Source organism: Nerophis ophidion, linkage group LG03 (genome assembly GCF_033978795.1).
Source record: "Nerophis ophidion isolate RoL-2023_Sa linkage group LG03, RoL_Noph_v1.0, whole genome shotgun sequence".
Classification (NCBI taxonomy): domain Eukaryota; kingdom Metazoa; phylum Chordata; class Actinopteri; order Syngnathiformes; family Syngnathidae; genus Nerophis; species Nerophis ophidion.
This window is the reverse complement of record NC_084613.1, coordinates 81,230,417-81,250,260: the sequence shown is the minus strand read 5'-3', so window position 1 is coordinate 81,250,260 and position 19,844 is coordinate 81,230,417. Positions and strand designations below refer to the sequence as shown.

The 19,844-nt window shown below is 36.9% G+C and overlaps 1 protein-coding gene across 1 annotated transcript in view; it reads left to right on the top strand.

The window, feature by feature from the left end:
* shank3a (SH3 and multiple ankyrin repeat domains 3a) overlaps positions 1-19,844 on the top strand; it is a 444,336-nt gene that overhangs the window by 141,056 nt on the left and 283,436 nt on the right. The window lies entirely within an intron of this gene.

The following is a 19,844-nucleotide window of genomic DNA, read 5'->3' as shown; positions in this document are numbered from 1 at the left end:
TTTTAATGCTAGACATGGGGAGACCCGAAAATAATACGTTACAGTAATCGAGACGAGGCGTAACAAACGCATGGATAATGATCTCAGCGTCTTTAGTGGACAGAATGGAGCGAATCGGGGTTTTTAAGGGCGGGAATTTGCACTTGCAATGATTTGAGCCACGTTGCAAAGTAGTCCCGGGCGATATTTCAGTATTTTCAGGTTTTTTGTGGCAGAGGATTAAAAAAATCAAAACATTTTTCTCCTCTCTCTCCGAAGCTTCCTTAAAGTTAAAGTTAAAGTATTAATGATTGTCACACACACACTAAGTGTGGTGAAATGTATCCTCTGAATTTGACCCACCCCCTTATTCACCCCCTGGGAGGTGAGGGGAGCAGTGGGCATCAGCGTTGGCCGCGCCCAGGAATCATTTTTAGTGATTTGACCCCCATTTCCAACCCTTAAAAGTTAAGTGCCAAGCAGGGAGGTAACAATGGGTCCCATTTTTATAGTCTTTCGTATGACTTCAGCACCTCCAAGTCCGAGTCCATGGTTCTCGCCCGGAAAAGGGTGGAGCGCCATCTCCGGGTTGGGGAGGAGACCCTGCCCCAAGTGGAGGAGTTCAAGTACCTAGGAGTCTTGTTCACGAGTGGGGGAAGAGTGGATCGTGAGATCGACAGGCGGATCGGTGCGGCGTCTTCAGTAATGCGGACGCTGTATCGTTCCGTTGTGGGGAAGAAGGAGCTGAGCCGGAAGGCAAAGCTCTCAATTTACCGATCGATCTATGTTCCCATCCTCACCTATGGTCATGAGCTTTGGGTCATGACCGAAAGGATAAGATCACGGGTACAAGCGGCCGAAATGAGTTTGGGTCTCTCCCTTAGAGATAGGGTGAGAAGCTCTGTCATCCGGGAGGAACTCAAAGTAAAGCCGCTGCTCCTCCACATCGAGAGGAGCCAGATGAGGTGGTTCGGGCATCTGGTCAGGATGCCACCCGAACGCCTCCCTAGGGAGGTGTTTAGGGCACGTCCAGCTGGTAGGAGGCCACGGGGAAGACCCAGGACACGTTGGGAAGACTATGTCTCCCGGCTGGCCTGGGAACGCCTCGGGATCCCCCGGGAAGAGCTAGACGAAGTGGGTGGTTAGAGGGAAGTCTGGGCTTCCCTGCTTAGGCTGCTGCCCCCGCGACCCGACCTTGGATAAGCAGAAGAAGATGGATGAAATATGCTGATAGAAACCCAACCTAACCCCCCCCCCCCCCCCCGTGTCCCAACCCCCTCCACATCCCACCACCCGGATTGTAAATAATGTCAATAATTCAATGTACATACTATGATGATTAACCTGTGTGATTACTATTTTATGCTGACAGTATATATTTGTACCATGAATTGATTAAACAAGTTGAAAAACTTATTCAGGTGTTACCATTTAGTGGTCAATTGTGCGCAATATGTACTGTACTGTACAACAGGGGTAGGGAACCTATGGCTCGCGAGCCAGATGTGGTTCTTTTGATGACTGCCTCTGGCTCTCGGATAAATCTGAGCTGACTTCGCTTAACATGATAAGTAATGAATAATTCCACTTGTAATCACAGTGTTAAAAATAACGTTCCAAATATAAAACATTCTCATGCATTTTTATTCCATCCATCCGTTTTCTACCGCACCTGTTCAAGAAGTTGCGTAATGGTGAGAAGTTATTTATTTATTGTTGGTTAGTGTGGGGCTTGCCCCTCTGGGGGTTCTTTAGACCACCAAACACCGACATGAGAGTCTGTTTCAGGGTTACAATATTGTTTTATTTTTCAATAAGTCTCTCAGTTGCTTTCCAGCAATTGTATTTTTCTCTTTCGTTCTCGCTCGCGCTCTGGCTCCAGCCCCAACCCCGTCTCTCCTCCTGGCTGCTGCTTATAACAGAGCAACAGGTGATTAGATAACAAGGCCCAGGTGTGCCATCTACGCGTCTATTGTTGATTTCGAGGCCGATCCTGGCAACACCCCACTTCGCTGCAGGCCCGCAGGCCACGCCCACTCCACAGTTAGCTTTAGAATAACAATGTTATTACAAAGAATAAGAGACCTATTATACTCTAGAAATGTTGGTCTTGAAAATGCACACATTTAGTTGTTCAGTGTTGAAACATTTTTTATATGGCTCTTACGGAAATACATTTTTAAATATTTGGATTCTTGGCTCTCTCAGCCAAAAAGGTTCCCGACTCCTGCTGTGCAATCTACTAATAAAAGTTTAAATCAATCAGTCAATCAATCAATTGAAGTGTCAGATAGTCAAGTCTCAGTAGGAGCATCAAACTATTTTCAACTTTCATTTTTTTTACCACTCTAACATAATAATATCATGTTTGTTGTTGAAGGGAATTCTTGTATTAACAAGTAACATTATTCAACTCTCCATGAGTCATCAGATAAAACACACTTCTAAGGAACAGTTAAAACATTTTCTGTTGGACATTAAACCGATTATTTGTTGCACCTCATTTCCGATTTCGGGAGGTGTGGGGTGTGGGGGTTGGGAGGTGGTTGGGGGCAGAGCAGGGCGTGGTTGGGGTCGTGGTTCAGAGGGGAGGAGTATATTTACAGCTAGATTCACCAAGTCAAGTATTTCTTATATATATATATATATATGTATGTGTGGGGAAAAATCACAGGCCTACTTCATCTCTACAGAACTGTTTCATGAGGGGTTCCCTCAATCGTCAGGAAAATAAAAAATCTCCTGACGATTGTGGGAACCCCTCATGAAACAGTTCTGTAGAGATGAAGAAGTATTGTGATTTTTCCCACATACATATTGCGCTCTACCACGGTATCGAGCAGTATTCTCTGGATAATCCAATCAAGACATACATATATATATATATATATATATATATATATATGTATATATAAAAAAATATATATTTGAATTTAAGTGTTCATTTATTTACACATTTACACACACATAAAACTCATATACTCATTGTTGAGTTAAGGGTTGAATTGTCCATCCTTTTTCTAACCATATGCATGTACAATAGATGGCAGTATTTTCCTGTTTAATAGTGTCAAACATTACCATGAATTGATTAACGTGGACCCCGACTTAAAACAAGTTGAAAAACTTATTGGGGTGTTACCATTTAGTGGTCAATTGTACGGAATATGTACTGAACTGTGCAATCTACTAATAAACCAATCACTCTACCAATGGCGGCATAGCTCGGTTGGTAGAGTGGCCGTGCCAGCAACTTGAGGGTTGCAGGTTCGATTCCCGCTTCCGCCATCCTAGTCACTGTTGTTGTGTCCTTGGGCAAGACACTTTACCCACCTGCTCCCAGTGCCACCCACACTGGTTTGAATGTAACTTAGATATTGGGTTTTACTATGTAAAGCGCTTGGAGTCACTTGAGAAAAGCGCTATATAAATATAATTCACTTCACTTCACTGTTTAGGGCAGACGAACTGCTTTACGGTAGACGAAAACGGACTGCTGTTGTTGTGTGTTGTTGCCGCGCTGGGAGGACGTTAATGAAACTGCCTAAAAATAAACCCACAAAAGAAACCAAGAACTCGCCCTCGATCATTCTACAGTTATAGCATCATTGGGCAGACTTGCTGTGAGGAAAGCGGACGTGAAAACAGGCTCCGGTCTGCATGGAGCTGGAGGGGGCGTGGCCTCCAGCTCCGCCTGAATTTCGGGAGATTTTCGGGAGCAAATTTGTTCCGGGAGGTTTTCGGGAGAGGCGCTGAATTTCGGGAGTTTCCCGTAAAATCCGGGAGGGTTGGCAAGTACGGCATAACAAGCGTAGTAAAAAGAAAAGATCCGCCACACACGTCACTAATCATCGCTAACGACGACCACTGCAGTCGACGTTCCTTGACAAGAAGCTTCTCTCCCAGGCCCGGTCCGGTAGCAGCTAGCGCCTCATATGTGGTTAGCTCAGCTCCGCCTGCCTGCACCCCCATGCTTCTGCACCTCATCTTATGCACAGCGAGCGGGCGAAAACAAAGTGAATAATTCAGGAGCTGACAAGAGGATAGAGTTTCATGTGTGGCACACAGCCAGACTTACCCACAATGCCTCTGGGGGGTGGAGTGGAGGGGGGGGAAGAACACTTTCTCACGTAGCAAGGAAGCAAGAGGAAGAGATGACAAGCGGAGCACTTGCATGGAAAAAAAGAGCGCATACAGAAAGTGAAAGTAAAAGGGCTGAGCATCTGTCACTTAAGTAACCTGCAGTAAATATTGTAACGCTTCATACGGCACCGTCACTGTGCTTCATGCTTCTCTGCACTTTGTAAAGCACATGTCAGCTGACACAATCCTCCTTTTTATTCTTGCGCACACACACACACACATATACACATATGTGTGTGTAAGTGTGCGTGTGTGTGTGTGTATATATATACATATATATATACATACGTGTGTATAGAAAAAAGTATATATATATATATATATATATATATATATATGAAGTGTATACATATATATATATATATATATATATATATATATATATATATAATTTGTCATTAGTATGACATAGTACATACAACACCTCAAAGTGTGGTGCAGTGAAGTTTTGCACTCTTGCAATCAAAAACCTTCAGTTTTTCAATAAAACCTGAACATTATTATCTTTGTAAAATGCTGAATTATTATCTTGTGTTCTGTCGAATGAGTTAGTGCAGGTGTACCTCATTAAATCATTCATTGATTGTGCACGTGTACCTCATTAAATAAGTCATTAATACTACAGGTGTACCTCATTAAATAAGTCATTGATTGTGCAGGTGCACCTCATTAAATAACTCATTAATACTACAGTTGTACCTCATTAAATGAGTCATTCATAGTGCAGGTGTTCTTCATTACATAAGTCATTAATAGTGCAGGTGTACCTCATTAAATAAGTCATTTTAGTGCAGGTGTACTTCATTAAATAACTCATTATTAGGGCAGGTGTACTTCATTAAATAAGTAATCGATTGTGCAAGTGTACCTCATTAAATAAGTCATTAATAGTGCAGGTGTACCTCACTACATATGTCATTGATTGTGCAGGTGTACCTCAATAAATAAATCATTGATTGTGCAGGTGTACCTCATTAAATAACTCATTAATAGGGCAGGTGTACTTCATTAAATAAGTAATTGATTGTGCAAGTGTACCTCATTAGATAAGTGATTGATTGTGCAGGTGTACCTCATTAAATAACTCATTAATAGTGCAGGTGTACTTCATTAAATAAGTCATTAATAGTGCAGGTGTACCTCATTAAATAAGTCATTAATAGTGCAGGTGTACCTCATTAAATAAGTCATTAATAGTGCAGGTGTACCTCATTAAATAAGTCATTAATACTGCAGGTGTACCTCATTAAATAAGTCATTGATAGTGCAGGTGTACTTCATTAAATAAGTCATTAATAGTGCAGGTGTACCTCATTAAATAAGTCATTAATAGTGCAGGTGTACTTCATTAAATAAGTCATTAATAGTGCAGGTGTACTTCATTAAATAAGTCATTAATAGTGCAGGTGTACCTCATTAAATAAGGCATTAATAGTGCAGGTGTACCTCATTAAATAAGGCATTAATAGTGCAGGTGTACCTCATTAAATAAGGCATTAATAGTGCAGGTGTACCTCATTAAATAAGTCATTAATAGTGCAGGTGTACCTCATTAAATAAGGCATTAATAGTGCAGGTGTACCTCATTAAATAAGGCATTAATAGTGCAGGTGTACCTCATTAAATAAGGCATTAATAGTGCAGGTGTACCTCATTAAATAAGTCATTAATAGTGCAGGTGTACCTCATTAAAAAAGTCATTAATAGTGCAGGTGTACCTCATTAAATAAGGCATTAATAGTGCAGGTGTACCTCATTAAATAAGTCATTAATAGTGCAGGTGTACCTCATTAAATAAGTCATTAATAGTGCAGGTGTACCTCATTAAAAAAGTCATCAATAGTGCAGGTGTACCTCATTAAATAAGTCATTAATAGTGCAGGTGTACCTCATTAAATAAGGCCTTAATAGTGCAGGTGTACCTCATTAAATAAGTCATTAATAGTGCAGGTGTACCTCATTAAATAAGTCATTAATAGTGCAGGTGTACTTCATTAAATAAGTCATTAATAGTGCAGGTGTACCTCACTACATATGTCATTGATTGTGCAGGTGTACCTCAATAAATAAATCATTGATTGTGCAGGTGTACCTCATTAAATAACTCATTAATAGGGCAGGTGTACTTCATTAAATAAGTAATTGATTGTGCAAGTGTACCTCATTAGATAAGTGATTGATTGTGCAGGTGTACCTCATTAAATAACTCATTAATAGTGCAGGTGTACTTCATTAAATAAGTCATTAATAGTGCAGGTGTACCTCATTAAATAAGTCATTAATAGTGCAGGTGTACCTCATTAAATAAGTCATTAATAGTGCAGGTGTACCTCATTAAATAAGTCATTAATACTGCAGGTGTACCTCATTAAATAAGTCATTGATAGTGCAGGTGTACTTCATTAAATAAGTCATTAATAGTGCAGGTGTACCTCATTAAATAAGTCATTAATAGTGCAGGTGTACTTCATTAAATAAGTCATTAATAGTGCAGGTGTACTTCATTAAATAAGTCATTAATAGTGCAGGTGTACCTCATTAAATAAGTCATTAATAGTGCAGGTGTACCTCATTAAATAAGTCATTAATAGTGCAGGTGTACCTCATTAAATAAGGCATTAATAGTGCAGGTGTACCTCATTAAATAAGTCATTAATAGTGCAGGTGTACCTCATTAAATAAGGCATTAATAGTGCAGGTGTACCTCATTAAATAAGTCATTAATAGTGCAGGTGTACCTCATTAAAAAAGTCATTAATAGTGCAGGTGTACCTCATTAAATAAGGCATTAATAGTGCAGGTGTACCTCATTAAATAAGTCATTAATAGTGCAGGTGTACCTCATTAAATAAGTCATTAATAGTGCAGGTGTACCTCATTAAAAAAGTCATCAATAGTGCAGGTGTACCTCATTAAATAAGTCATTAATAGTGCAGGTGTACCTCATTAAATAAGGCCTTAATAGTGCAGGTGTACCTCATTAAATAAGTCATTAATAGTGCAGGTGTTCCTCATTAAATAAGTCATTAATAGTGCAGGTGTACTTCATTAAATAAATCATTAATAGTGCAAGGTGTACCTCATTAAATAAGTCATTAATAGTGCAGGTGTACCTCATTAAATAAGTCATTAATAGTGCAAGGTGTACCTCATTAAAAAAGTCATTAATAGTGCAGGTGTACCTCATTAAATAAGTCATTAATAGTGCAGGTGTACCTCATTAAATAAGTCATTAATAGTGCAGGTGTACCTCATTAAATAAGGCATTAATAGTGCAGGTGTACCTCATTAAAAAAGTCATTAATAGTGCAGGTGTACCTCATTAAATAAGTCATTAATAGTGCAGGTGTACCTCATTAAATAAGTCATTAATAGTGCAGGTGTACTTCATTAAATAAATCATTAATAGTGCAAGGTGTACCTCATTAAATAAGTCATTAATAGTGCAGGTGTACCTCATTAAATAAGTCATTAATAGTGCAAGGTGTACCTCATTAAAAAAGTCATTAATAGTGCAGGTGTACCTCATTAAATACGTCATTAATAGTGCAGGTGTACCTCATTAAATAAGTCATTAATAGTGCAGGTGTACCTCATTAAATAAGTCATTAATAGTGCAGGTGTACTTCATTAAATAAGTCATTAATAGTGCAGGTGTACTTCATTAAATAAATCATTAATAGTGCAGGTGTACCTCATTAAATAAGTCATTAATAGTGCAGGTGTACCTCAATAAATAAGTCATTGATTGTGCAGGTGTACCTCATTAAATAACTCATTCATTGATTGGACAGGTGTACCTCATTAAATAACTCATTAATAGTGCAGGTGTACTTCATTAAATAAGTAATCGATTGTGCAGGTGTACCTCATTAAATAAGTCATTAATAGTGCAGGTGTACCTCATTAAATAAGTCATTAATAGTGCAGGTGTACCTCATTAAATAACTCATTAATAGGGCAGGTGTACTTCATTAAATAAGTAATCGATTGTGCAGGTGTACCTCATTAAATAAGTCATTAATAGTGCAGGTGTACCTCATTAAATAAGTCATTAATAGTGCAGGTGTACCTCATTAAATAAGTCATTAATAGTGCAGGTGTACCTCATTAAATAAGACATTAATAGTGCAGGTGTACCACATTAAATAAGTCATTAATAGTGCAGGTGTACTTCACTAAATAAGTCATTAATAGTGCAGGTGTACCTCATTAAATAAGTCATTAATAGTGCAGGTGTACCTCATTAAATAAGTCATTAATAGTGCAGGTGGACTTCATTAAATAAGTCATTAATAGTGCAGGTGTACCTCATTAAATAAGTCATTAATAGTGCAGGTGTACTTCACTAAATAAGTCATTAATAGTGCAGGTGTACCTCATTAAATAAGTCATTAATAGTGCAGGTGGACTTCATTAAATAAGTCATTAATAGTGCAGGTGTACCTCATTAAATAAGTCATTAATAGTGCAGGTGTACCTCATTAAATAAGTCATTAATAGTGCAGGTGTACTTCACTAAATAAGTCATTAATAGTGCAGGTGTACCTCATTAAATAAGTCATTAATAGTGCAGGTGGACTTCATTAAATAAGTCATTAATAGTGCAGGTGTACCTCATTAAATAAGTCATTAATAGTGCAGGTGTACCTCATTAAATAAGTCATTAATAGTGCAGGTGTACCTCATTAAATAAGTCATTAATAGTGCAGGTGTACCTCATTAAATAAGTCATTAATAGTGCAGGTGTACCTCATTAAATAAGTCATTAATAGTGCAGGTGTACCTCATTAAATAAGTAATTAATAGTGCAGGTGTACCTCAATAAATAAGTCATTGATTGTGCAGGTGTACCTCATTAAATAACTCATTCATTAATAGTGCAGGTGTACCTCATTAAATAACTCATTAATAGGGCAGGTGTACTTCATTAAATAAGTCATTGATAGTGCAAGTGTACCTCATTAGATAAGTGATTGATTGTGCAGGTGTACCTCATTAAATAAGTCATTAATAGTGCAGGTGTACCTCATTAAATAAGTCATTAATAGTGCAGGTGTACCTCATTAAATAAGTAATTAATAGTGCAGGTGTACCTCAATAAATAAGTCATTGATTGTGCAGGTGTACCTCATTAAATAACTCATTCATTAATAGTGCAGGTGTACCTCATTAAATAACTCATTAATAGGGCAGGTGTACTTCATTAAATAAGTCATTAATAGTGCAGGTGTACCTCACTACATATATCATTGATTGTGCAGGTGTACCTCAATAAAAAGGTAATTAATAGTGCAGGTGTACTTCATTAAATAAGTAATCGATTGTGCAAGTGTACCTCATTAAATAAGTCATTAATAGTGCAGGTGTACTTCATTAAATAAATCATTAATAGTGCAAGGTGTACCTCATTAAATAAGTCATTAATAGTGCAGGTGTACCTCATTAAATAAGTCATTAATAGTGCAGGTGTACTTCATTAAATAAGTCATTAATAGTGCAGGTGTACCTCATTAAATAAGTCATTAATAGTGCAGGTGTACCTCATTAAATAAGTCATTAATAGTGCAGGTGTACCTCATTAAATAACTCTGATTGATTGATTTAACAGGTGTGAGAAACAACTTAGGTGCACAACTGCCTTTTTTTTTTTTTTTTAAACACTGCAATTACATGTCTGTTGTTTGTGTGCAATGCATGAACACACACACACACACACACACACACACACACACACACACACACACACACACACACACACACACACACACACACACACACACACACACACACACACACACACACACACACTCACTTGAACACGTGCATGGTGGGAATTTGGGAAATGATTCATGCACTAAAAGCTTTTGGAATCAATGCTGGGGACTCACTACACTACACAACTAGTCACTTCCACCATTTACATGTGTGTGTGTGTGTGTGTGTGTGTGTGTGTGTGTGTGTGTGTGTGTGTGTGTGTGTGTGTGTGTGTGTGTGTTTGGGAGAATAGCTCCTTTGATGTACAAACCCCGTTTCCATATGAGTTGGGAAATTGTGTTTGATGTAAATATAACCGGAATACAATGATTTGCAAATCCTTTTCAACCCATATTCAGTTGAATATGCTACAAAGACAACATATTTGATGTTTAAACTGATAAACTTTTGTTTTTGTGCAAATAATCATTAACTTTAGAATTTAATGCCAGCAACATGTGACAAAGAAGTTGGGAAAGGTGGCAATAGATACTGATAACATTGGGGAATGCTCATCAAACACTTATTGGGAACATCTCACAGGTGTGCAGGCTAATTGGGAACAGGTGGGTGCCATGATTGGGTATAAAAGCAGCTTCCATGAAATGCTAAGTAATTCACAAACAAGGATGGGGCGAGGGTCACCACTTTGTAAGCAAATTGTCGAACAGTTTTAGAACAACATTTCTCAACGAGCTATTGCAAGGAATTTAGGGATTTTACCATCTACGGTCCGTAAAATCATCAAAAGGTTCAGAGAATCTGGAGAAATCACTGCGAGTAAGCGATGAGATTACAGACCTTTGATCCCTTAGGCGGTACTGCATCAAAAACCGACATCAGTCTGTAAATGATATCACCACATGGGCTCAGGAACACTTCATAAAACCACTGTCAGTAACTACAGTTGGTCGCTACATCTGTAAGTGCAAGTTAAAACTCTAATATGCAAAGCAAAACTCATTTATCAACAACACCAAAGAACGCCGCTAGCTTCTCTGGGCCCGAGCTCATCTAAGATGGACTGATGCAAAGTGGAAAAGTGTTCTGTGGTCTGACGAGTCCACATTTCACATTATATTTGGAAACTGTGGACGTGGTGTCCTTCGGAACAAAGAGGAAAATAACCATCCGGATTGTTATAGGTGCAAAGTTCAAAAGCCAGCATCTGTGATGGTATGGGAGTGCATTAGTGCCCAAGGCATGGGTAACTTACACATCTTTGAAGGCACCATTAATGCTGAAAGGTCCATACAGGTTTTGGAGCAACATATGTTGTCATCCAAGCAACGTTATCATGGACGCCCCTGCTTATTTCAGCAAAACAATGCCAAGCCACGTGTTACATTAGCGTGGTTTCGTAGTGACAGACTGCAGGTACTTTCCTGGCCTGCCTGCAGTCCAGACCTGTCTCCCATGGAAAATGTGTGGCGCATTACGAAGCGTAAAATACGACAACAGACTGTTGAACGACTGAAGCTCTACATAAAACAAGAATGGGAAAGAATTCAAAGCTTCAACAATTAGTTTCCTCAGTTCCCAAACGTTTATTGAGTGTTGTTAAACGAAAAGGTGATGTAACACAGTGGTGAACATGCCCTTTCCCAACTACTTTGGCATGTGTTGCAGCCATGAAATTCTAAGTTAATTATAATTTGCAGAAAAAATCAAGCTTATGAGTTTGAACATGAAATATGTTGTCTTTGTAGCATATTCAACTGAATATGGGTTGAAAAGGATTTGCAAATCATTGTATTCCGGTTATATTTACATCAAACACAATTTCCCAACTCCTATGGAAACAGGGTTTGTACAAACATATTTGATGTAGAGTTATTTATCCATGAGTGACATTTGGCTGTGTCTTCATCATCAATCAACTCTCCATCACACAGTTAAGACTATTTGTTTTTTCTTTGGTTTGTTGCTCCAGTTCTGCTGTTCATGTGCAGCGTGTGTATGAAAGGAGAATGATTGAGCTCCTTACGTTTGGCCATCTTCCTCCTGATATGATGAACGACTGCCAGCCACACCTGGCACAGGTGCACAAGATGGCCGACACTGAATGGTCAGCCGTACTAATTACTTTGATCATTTATGGAAGCATTGTAGTCGCAACATTATTTTCTAACATCATGTGGGGGCCACTTGAAACCATGTGGGGGCCACTTGAAACCATGTGGGGGCCACTTGAAACCATGTGGGGGCCACTTGAAACCATGTGGCATGCCTGATCCACAAGGATACATTGTTTTCTCCTATGCTGCAGAATTTTATAGTGACCTTTGACCCTATTACAGTGACCCTTTGGCCCTTTTATAGTGACCCTTTGGCATTTTTATAGTGACCCCTTGACCCTTTTACAGTGACCCTTTGACCCTTTTATAGTGACCCTTTGACCCTTTTATAGTGACCATTTTAACCTTTTACAGTGACCCTTTGGCCCTTTTACAGTGACCCTCTGGCCCTTTTATAGTGACCCTTTTCAGTGACCCTTTGGCCCTTTTATAGTGACCCTTTGACCCTTTTACAGTGACCCTTTGGCCCTTTTATAGTGACCCTTTGACCCTTTTACAGTGACCCTTTGGCCTTTTATAGTGACCCTTTTCAGTGACCCTTTGACCCTTTTACAGTGACCCTTTGGCCCTTTTATAGTGACCCTTTGACCCTTTTACAGTGACCCTTTGGCCCTTTTACAGTGACCCTTTGGCCCTTTTATAGTGACCCTTTGGCCTTTTATAGTGACCACTTGGCCATTTTACAGGGACCCTTTGACCATTTTACAGTGATCCTTTGGCCTTTTATAGTGACCACTTGGCCATTTTACAGGGACCCTTTGACCATTTTACAGTGATCCTTTGGCCTTTTTATAGTGACCCTATAACCGTTTTACAGTGACCCTTTGTCCCTTTTTTAGTGACCCTTTGGCCCTTTAACCGTGACCTTTTGGCCCTTTTATAGTGACCCTTTTACAGTGACCCTTTGGCATTTTTATAGTGACCCCTTGGCCCTTTTACAGTGATACTTCAACCTTTTTATAGTGACCCTTTGACCCTTTTACAGTGACCATTTGGCTCTTTTATTGTGACCCTTTTACAGTGAGCCTTTGGCCCTTTTACAGTGACCCTTTGGCTTTTTATAGTGACCCTTTGAACCTTTTACAGTGACCCTTTGGCCGTTTCATAGTGACCCTATAACCCTTTTACAGTGACCCTTTCGTCCTTTTATAGTGACCCTTTGGCCCTTTTACAGTGACCCTTTGACCCTTTCATATTGACCCTTTTACAATGACCCTTTGGCCCTTTTATATCGACCCTTTAACCCTTTTACAGTGACCCTTTAACCCTTTTACAGTGACCCTTTTCGCCCTTTTATAGTGACCCTTTGACCCTTTTACAGTGACCCTTTGGCCCTTTTACTGTGACCCTTTGGCCGTTTCATAGTGATCCTTTTACAGTGAGCCTTTGGCCCTTTTACAGTGACCCTTTGGCTTTTTATAGTGACCCTTTGAACCTTTTACAGTGACCCTTTGGCCGTTTCATAGTGACCCTATAACCCTTTTACAGTGACCCTTTCGTCCTTTTATAGTGACCCTTTGGCCCTTTTACAGTGACCCTTTGACCCTTTCATATTGACCCTTTTACAATGACCCTTTGGCCCTTTTATATCGACCCTTTAACCCTTTTACAGTGACCCTTTAACCCTTTTACAGTGACCCTTTTCGCCCTTTTATAGTGACCCTTTGACCCTTTTACAGTGACCCTTTGGCCCTTTTACTGTGACCCTTTGGCCGTTTCATAGTGATCCTTTTACAGTGACCCTTTGGCCCTTTTATATCGACCCTTTGACCCTTTTACAGTGACCCTTTGGCCTTTTTATAGTGACCCTTTGACCCTTTTACAGTGCCCCTTTGCCCCTTTTATAGTGACCCTATAACCCTTTTACAGTGACCCTTTCGCCCTTTTACAGTGACCCTTCGGCCCTTTTATAGTGACCCTTTGACCCTTTTACAGTGCCCCTTTGCCCCTTTTATAGTGACCCTATAACCCTTTACAGTGACCCTTTCGCCCTTTTACAGTGACCCTTCGGCCCTTTTATAGTGACCCTTTGACCCTTTTACAGTGACCCTTTCGCCCTTTTACAGTGACCCTTTGGCCTTTTTATAGTGACCCTTTGACCCTTTTACAGTGCCCCTTTGCCCCTTTTATAGTGACCCTATAACCCTTTTACAGCGACCTTTTAACCCTTTTACAGTGACCCTTTCGCCCTTTTATAGTGACCTTTTGGCCCTTTTATAGTGACCCTTTTACAGTGACCCTTCGGCCCTTTTATAGTGACCCTTTGACCCTTTTACAGTGACCCTATGGCCCTTTTATAGTGACCCTATAACCCTTTTACAGTGACCCTTTCGCCCTTTTACAGTGACCCTTTGACCCTTTTACAGTGACCCTTTGGCCCTTTTATAGTGACCCTATAACCCTTTTACAGTGACCCTTTCGCCCTTTTACAGTGACCCTTTGGCCCTTTTACAGTGACCCTTTGACCCTTTTATAGTGACCCTTTTAACCTTTTACAGTGACCCTTTGGCCCTATTACAGTGACCCTTTGGCCCCTTTATAGTGACCCTTTCCCCCGCCGTCCATCAGACGTGTGTCTTCTATGCGAGCAGCTGTTGTCAACATTCTCCAACAATCAAAGAGATTTGCTTCCACTTTTCAGAAGTTATCTGTTCATGTTGGCCCTTTCTGTGTGAGGGTAATGATGATGATGATGATGATGATGATGATGATGACGCAAGTCTGATGAAATCCTCTAGATTTTTGCTTCTGAACATTTTGGCCTGTCATAGCTTCTTGTTTCCTCCCACTACTTTAAACCATAATATACAAGTCATTCATTGTGGCCTCAGGTAGTGCATAGGTGGAGTGATAGGTAGTGCATAGGTGGAGTGATAGGTAGTGCATAGGTGGAGTGATAGGTAGTGCATAGGTGGAGTGATAGGTAGTGCATAGGTGGAGTGATAGGTAGTGCATAGGTGGAGTGATATGGTAGTGCATAGGTGGAGTGATAGGTAGTGCATAGGTGGAGTGATAGGTAGTGCATAGGTGGAGTGATAGGTAGTGCATAGGTGGAGTGATATGGTAGTGCATAGGTGGAGTGATAGGTAGTGCATAGGTGGAGTGATAGGTAGTGCATAGGTGGAGTGATATGGTAGTGCATAGGTGGAGTGATAGGTAGTGCATAGGTGGAGTGATAGGTAGTGCATAGGTGGAGTGATAGGTAGTGCATAGGTGGAGTGATATGGTAGTGCATAGGTGGAGTGATAGGTAGTGCATAGGTGGAGTGATAGGTAGTGCATAGGACTATCTCCTCTGCCAGACGCTGTTCATATTTTACATTCTGCATTGGTAATATGTTGACATCTCTATCCTTCATTTCAGGAAAAATATGCTTTAGTTTTGAATATCAAAGAGTTGATCTCTGTCAAAGACTCAAAGAGGACCATGCAAGGAAATAGTTATCAGAGTAGACTTTCAAATACTGCAATATATGAATTACTAATATATAGCACACATGCAATTGTATAGACAACAAAACAAAAACACAAGTAAAAAACAAAAATGATCACTAAATTATATATAGCGCACATATAATTGTACAGGCAACAAAACAAAAACATAAGTGAAATCCAAAAAATTATTACTAAATAATTAATTATATATAGCGTGCATACCATTGTACAGACAACAAAACAAAAACACACGTAAAAAACAAAAATTGTCACTAAAAGATGAATAATATATAGCACACATACAATTGTACAGACAACAAAACAAAAACATAAGTAATATGATCACTAAATAATGAATGATACATAGCGCACATGATTCTACAGACAACAAAACAAAAAACATAAGTAAAAACCATAATGATCACTAAATAATGAATAATATATAGCGCACATGCGATTGTATAGATAACAAAACAAAAACACAAGTGAAATCCACAAATTATCACTAAATAATGAATACTAAATAGCCTGCATACAATTGTAGAGACAACAAAACAAAAACACACGTAATAAACAAAAATTATCACTAAACAATGAATAATATATAGCGCACGTACAATTGTACAGACAACAAAACAAAAACATAAGTAATATGATCACTAAATATTGAAAAATATACAGCGCACATATGATTGGATGGACAACAAAACAAAAAATATAAGTAAAAACCAAAATGATCAGTAAATAATGTATATTTGGCGCACATGCGATTGTGTGGATAACAAAACAAAACAAAAGTAAAATCCAAAAATTATCACTAAATAATGAATACTATATAGTGTGCATACAATTGTACAGACAACCAAACAAAAACACACGTAAAAAACAAAAATTATCACTAAACAATGAATAAAATATAGCGCACATACAATTGTACAGACAACAAAACAAAAACATAAGTAATATGATCACTAAATAATGAAAAATATATAGCGCACATATGATTCTACAGACAACAAAACAAAAAACATAAGTAAAAACCAAAATGATCACTAAATGATGAATAATATATAGCGCACATGCGATTATGTAGATAACAAAACAAAAAAGTAAAATCCTAAATTTATCACTAAATAATGAATGCTATACACAATGCCCACACATAATTGTGCAGACAACAAAACAAAAACACAAGTAAAAGCCAAAAATTCTCTCTAAGTAATGACTAACAAAATAGCGCACGTACGATTGTATAGACAACAAAACAAAAACACCACTGGAAACCAAAAATGATCACTAAATGAATAACATATAGCGCACATACGAATGTACAGACAACAACAAAAACACACGTAAAAAACAAAAATGATCACTAAACAATGCATAACATATAGCGCACATACAATTGTACAGACAACAAAACAAAAACATAAGTAATATGATCACTGAATAATGAATAATATATAGCGCAACTTGTCCAGAGTGTACAGCCTTCCGCCCAATTGTAGCTGAGATAGGCTCCAGCCTATCCAGCCCCCCGTGACCCCGAAAGGAATAAGCGGTAGAAAATGGATGGATAGGATATATAGCACACATACAATTGTATAGACAACAAAACAAAAACGCCACTGAAAACCAAAAATGATCACTAAATAATGAATAACATATAGCGCACATACGAATGTACAGACAACAAAACAAAAACACAAGTAAAAAAACAAAATAATCACTAAATAATGAATGATATACAGTGCACATATGATTGTATAGAAAACAAAACAAAAACATAAGTAAAAACCAAAATGATCACTAAATGTTGAATAATATGCGCACATGCGATTGTATTGACAACAAAACAAAAACACAAGTAAAATAAAAAAATATCGCTAAATAATGAATATTATATAGCACACATACAATTGTACTGACAACAAAACAAAAACACAAGTAAAAAACTAAAATTATCTCTAAGTAATGAATAACAATATAGCGCACGTACGATTTTATTGACAACCAAACAAAAACACCACTAAAAAACAAAAATGATCACTAAATAATGAATTATATATAGTGTACATACAATTATTTAGACAACAAAACAAAAATACAAGTAAAATGCAAAAAACATGACAAAATAACGAATAATATATAGCGCACATACGATTGTATAAACAACAAATCAAAAACACAATAAGAAAAAACTAAAATAAACTCTAAATAATGAATTATACATAGCGCACATACGATTGTATGGACAACAAAAAAAAACAAGTAAAACTCAAACATGATTACTAAATAATTAATAATATATAGCGTACATATGAATTTATATACAACAAAACAAAAACACAGGTAAAATGCAAAAAAAATATCTTTAATAATGAATAATATGTAGCGCACATACGATTGTATGGACAAAAAAAAAAAAAAACACAAGTAAAACCCAAAAATGATCACTAAAAAATTAACAATATATTGCACACATATGAACAACAAATCAAAAACACAAAGAAAAAACTAATATAATCTGTAAATAATGAATTATATATTGCGTACATACGATTGTATGGACAACAAAACAAAAACACAAGTAAAACCCAAAAATTATCACTAAATAAATAATAATATATAGCGCACATATGAACAACAAATCAAAAACACAAAGAAAAAACTAAAATAATCTCTAAATAATGAATTATATATAGCGCACATACGATTGTATGGACAACAAAACGAAAACACAAGTAAAACCCAAACATGATCACTAAATAATTAATAATATATAGCCTACATATGAATTTATAGACAACAAAACCTAAACACATGTAAAATATAAAAAAAAGATCTTTAAATAATGTATAATACAATATATAGCACACATACAATTGTATGGACACCAAAACAAAAACACAAGCAAACCCAAAATTGGTCACTAAATAATTAATAAAATCTAGCGCACATATGATTGTATTGACAACAAAACAAAAACACAAGTAAAATGCAAACAATTTTCTTTAAATAATGAAAAATATATAGCACACAACCGATTGTTTGGACCACCGAACAAAAACACAAGTAAAAAGCAAAAATTATCACTTAATAATGAATAATAAATAGCACACATACAATTGTATAGACAACAAAACAAAAACACAAGTATAAAGCAAACATTATCGCTTAATAATGAATAATAAATAGCGCACATACAATTGTATGGACAACAAAACAAAAACACAAGTAAAAAGGAAAAATAATCGCTAAATAACGGATAATATATAGCACACATACAATTGTATAGACAACAAAACAAAAACACCAGTAAAAAGCAAACATTATCACTTAATAACGAATAATAAATAGCACACATACAATTGTATAGACAACAAAACAAAAACACAAGTAAAAAGAAAAAATTATCGTTAAATAATGAATACTATATAGCGCACATACGATTGTATAGACAACAAAACAAAAACACAAGTAAAAACCTAAATTTATGACTAAATAATGAAAAATATCTAATGCAAATACGATTGTAAAGACAGCAAAACAAAAACACAAGTAAAAAGGAAAAATAATCGCTAAATAATGAATAATATATAGCGCACATACGATTGTATAGACAACAAAACAAAAACACAAGTAATAAGCAAACATTATCACTTAATAATGAATAATAAATAGCACACGTACAATTGTATGGACAATAAAACAAAAACACAAGTGAAAAGGAAAAATAATCGCTAAATAATGAATAATATATAGCGCACATACGATTGTATAGACAACAAAACAAAAACACCAGTAAAAAGCAAACATTATCACTTAATAACGAATAATAAATAGCACACGTAGAATTGTATGGACAACAAAACAAAAACACAAGTGAAAAGGAAAAATAATCGCTAAATAATGAATAATATATAGCGCACATACGATTGTATAGACAACAAAACAAAAACACAAGTAAAAACCTAAATTTATGACTAAATAATGAAAAATATCTAATGCAAATACGATTGTAAAGACAGCAAAACAAAAACACAAGTAAAAAGGAAAAATAATCGCTAAATAACGAATAATATATAGCGCACAACCGATTGTTTAGACAACAAAACATAAACACCAGTAAAAAGCAAACATTATCACTTAATAACGAATAATAAATAGCACACATACAATTGTATAGACAACAAAACAAAAACACAAGTAAAAAGGAAAAATAATCGCTAAATAACGAATAATATATAGCGCACATACGATTGTATAGACAACAAAACAAAAACACAAGTAATAAACAAACATTATCACTTAATAACGAATAATAAATAGCACACATACAATTGTATAGACAACAAAACAAAAACACAAGTAAAAAGGAACAATTATCGTTAAATAATGAATACTATATAGCGCACATACGATTGTATAGACAACAAAACAAAAACACAAG